A 4,337-nucleotide genomic window follows, 5' to 3' on the forward strand; every position below is an offset into this window, starting at 1 on the left:
CTATCTATACGTTATCTTATTTCTCATCTTATTTTTGATTAATTTAGCCAGTAATTCTACGTCAATACAATATCAGAACATAGTGAAATTTACCATCTATATAAGTGGTTGAGAGTCTGAGGTAAACATTTGTTTTAGTCCAGATTGATGTAGAAACAAAATTTTGTCCAAAACACAGTTATTACCAAATATATGATGCTTGGCATATCTAACCAGCAAAACTATAGTCAGGATATTATCGTCCTCTGCCAGCTCCTGATTTCTCTTCTTTTGAATCTTTCCAACCTTTGTGGCAACGTGTAGTGCTAAATGCGCTGCAGTACCCCTTCAGATAAAACGCTAACCAGACAACCTGTGTATGATGCATCTTGTGACCCTGGTCGCGTTTCATTGTTTAATTGGTGTCACTTAGGGGCTAACACTCTGCTGTAAGAAGGAAGACGAGACGCGATACCTGATTTTTGCAACAACGTTTAACCTCAAAGAGATCTGCAGACACAGCCAGCTGCAAGTAATGGTTTGCTGCTTTGATGAATTAGCTTATTCTTCTCCCAAGACTCTGTTGTTCTATCTCTCCACCTAATGTAATATTGAACAGCTAACTAACTAGCAAGATCTCTTCCTTTGTCTAAATACAGACCTGAGGTAATATTGATTCTATTTAACCCAATTATCAAGCTCTGTGGGTTTAATTGCTTTACAGAGTACAAAGTAGACACAGATTACATGTTTAATAAATTCTGGATACAATAAACAAATATAAAGTTTCTTAGTACATGCAAGGGTGTCTGTCAAGCTCACTCTCTCCTGCTCTGAGTGCTAGATGTGTCTTTGACGATTGATAGCTATTATGCAGTCAGTTTCGAACATTTCTTGGCGTTGAAGGATGCTTATTTTTTTAAGAATTGACTTCTGGATATATGGAACATCTTTTCTGCTTGTAAATTTACTCAAACATGTGTATTTTTGCTGGCCCCCCCTCGCCCCCGCCTTTTAGAGGACTAGTAGGTGGATTTTGTTACCTTTGGTCAGAGTGCCAGGCTAAGTTTCATTTTTTCAAGTTGTTATGGCTAAGCTAACGGCTCCTACCTGTTATATTTTCTCTGTTCCCTATTTACCAGACAGTATGAGAGATATTTACCAAAATGTTAAACTAGTTCTTTAATATGGGCGATCTAATATGTCTGGCAAGTCTTTTGCTTGGCTCCGCTTTCTCCTCCCGTGCTTCACCGGCCTCGTTTTGAGGCTCGCTCAGCGGGGCTTCAGGGTCTGACCTTCGACACCATGGCTTCTTCTGTCGTGTCTGTCCTGTTCTCGTCTGTCTTCCAGCAGCAAGATGCAGCATATACAAATTAAACTCAAACAAGCACAGCTCTGTCTCTGGCTGTCTTCAGTGTATTTGCTTTTAAGTTTTAAGAGGTCATGAGGCACGGGCTGATGGCCAGAATGTGGCTTTGAGCGTAGCAGCTGAGTAAGGGGTGGGAGGGATGTTTCCCATTCAAGGGAGGGAGGGGGGGACATCTGTCGCCGATGGCTGCCTGCTGTCCTGCCTTTTGCCGCCCAATCGTCGGTGCTTTGGCAGAAGTGAACATTCTTTTTTCCATTAGCACTTCGGTTGTTTATTTTTTGGTTTATTTTTTGAGAGAAAGAAAGGAGAGGAAGGAGATGGATGTGTGGTGAGGCTGTTAAAGGTGGAGGGGTGGTGGCGGTGGTTGTGGGGGGCGGTGGTACTTCCTGTTGAAGCAGTGGAACAGAGAGGGGGAGGATGGGAGGAGGGGGGGGGGTGTGACACAGACTAACAGCACACCTGTGGCTGGGTGTAGTTGAGGCTGGGTTCAGTGAAGCTTTAGGGCCGGCGGTAGACGTGACGCTGGAGCCCGTTTCTGCGAGTTAAATGCATTTATGGTCGAGTAAAAAATGTTCCTGAGTGAAATATGAGTGAATCATAAAAACATCAACATGTCAACTCCTTTAATACGTTCACATCCTCGAATGTTTTCTCTCTACGTCTCAGATTGTTTCCTCTTCCTCCCCCTCTAAGTTATCTTTCGTTCTCAGCCTGTAGTTATCACTCTCTGTCTGTCGAGGGGTTTAGGTAGACGGAGAAGCCTCCGGTGTATATTTCTCTTACCCAGGGACCCAATTAGGAGAAGAACTTCTGTCGGATGAGAAGCCTAATTTGAAAAACAATAAAAAAAAGGGTCATGTTAGAAGCTTTTCATAGCACAGGAAGCTCTCGTTTTGTTCACTTGTCTGTTAGAAGTTGACACATTTTGATCTGCATTTGCATTTTTGCATCTTTTCAGTCCTTCAGTTTTTAGCTTTTGTTGATTTTTGATCTGCATTTTAACACTAAACTCAGCTCCTAAACATAACTTCTGTATAAACAGTTGATAAACGAGTGGTACCACAGTGTAAAATTGCTGCAATCATATCTAATGATTTATGATTACATACTAGGGCTGCTCAATTAATCAAAATATTATTGAAATCACAGTATATGAGTATGGCCAAGTGCAATATCTAACTCGCAGAAGCTGCAGTCTTATGATAAAGATAAAATGTGACAAATCAGCATTATAAGGAAGTTCTGTAGTGCTGCAGAGACGCCCTGATGTTTGTTGGTACAGACCACAATAAATATCACATCATTGTGGGTTTTAAATATTTTTTTCCCAGTCAGAATTAAAATTGCAATGCAAAAAAGATCATTCCCATCTTCAATCAAAATAATCGATATGATTTTCTTTTATCTTATCGTTCAGCCCTCTATTGCAAACACTTGAACAACAGGCAGGTTAAAAATGTTTGAATGATTCTTGACCTCTGGACTTGACTCAGTTGTTGAGTTATTTATAAATAAATAAATATCCCATTATATCAATTTATTATACTTAATATTTCATACAGTACATACAGTATGTTATTTGAATACAACTGCATTATGTATTATTGTCTAATAATTAACTGTTTACACACCAGTTACAGATTCTTCCTGTTTTAATTACACACTACATTACAGCGCATTATAAATCATTTATTACGTTTTCATATTCTACTTATGAATGTATGTTGCTACATAACGCAGCCCTGTTTGTATTAATATATTAATTTAAATGTCTTTTTTGCTTGCTGACACTAAAGCTGAGTGTCCAGAGCTGATGTTGGCCTTTCTATCTCTCACCCTCCCTCAAGCTGTGTGTGTGTGTTTATCAAGAGAGAACGGAGGGTCATGTGTGTGCGTCTCCATTCAGTGTGTGTTTGTCTCTTTGACTGACTCACCCTCACATCCCTGATCTGAACTATTAAAAGCGTGGCTGTCCTAAGGCATGAGGGATATGATGGCTGATCCTTCACCTCTCAGCATCTCTCCCTTTTCCCTCCCTCCCGCTACAACCCGACCTCAAAACCAAAAAAAGCAAAAAGGAAGAAGTAAGACTGCAGATGTTTTGTTGTTTTTTTTTTTTTTTTCTTTTGCGGCTTTTCTTTTTTTTTTTTTACATCCTATTTCTTTTATCCTCCTGCCTGGTTTTGAGGAAGGCAGTGGCTGTGAGGGAGTAAACCCAGAGAGGGGAGGGAGAGGGGAATCGGTGGAGGTTATTCTGCTCTCATGGGTCTGTTAGTGAGCATACACCCATGCAGCTGCACCAATTAGTCCTGCTATGCCTGAACCCCCCACTCGCCACGCACACACACACACACACACACACACACACAACACACACACACGACACACACACATCCTACCCTTGTGTTTCTATATTTAAAAACAAGTCTTAAAGGTCCAGTGTGTAGGATTTAGTGGCATCTGGCAGCAAAGATTGCAACTCCCTCGCTTTCACCCTTCCCTTCAAGCTTGAAGGAGAAACTAAGGTGGTGAGAAAACATGCAAAAAACACAAATACTCCTATCTAGAGCCAGTTTTGGTTGTCTGTTCTCGGCTACTGTAGAAACATGGCCACCCACAGCCTCTGTAGATAAAAACGGTTCATTCTTACACAACGCTACTTATTTCAGGTGTTTTGTAAACTAAATGCAAACATACCTATGAATATTAAAACCAGTTCTGCCACTGATCCACCTAAATGTTAACACAATGTACCATTAATCCATTTTGGTCCCCACAAAGCTGTCGGACCCCACAAATATAGTAAAACAAACCCACACACACATTAACACTTCCTCTTCTAAACTGCTTAACTGACTACACAGTAAGTGTGTATTATACTAATTTTTTTCAGACTTGCATGTTCACTTCTTCTGCGTGTGCGATTTGTAATTTATGTTTGTGTGTGAGCGTTGGCGTGCATATCCGTACCTGTGTGTGTGTGTGTGTG

The sequence above is a fragment of the Morone saxatilis genome, unplaced genomic scaffold, assembly GCF_004916995.1.
Source record: "Morone saxatilis isolate NCDOM2014 unplaced genomic scaffold, NCSU_SB_2.0 Contig15, whole genome shotgun sequence".
NCBI classification, from domain to species: domain Eukaryota; kingdom Metazoa; phylum Chordata; class Actinopteri; family Moronidae; genus Morone; species Morone saxatilis.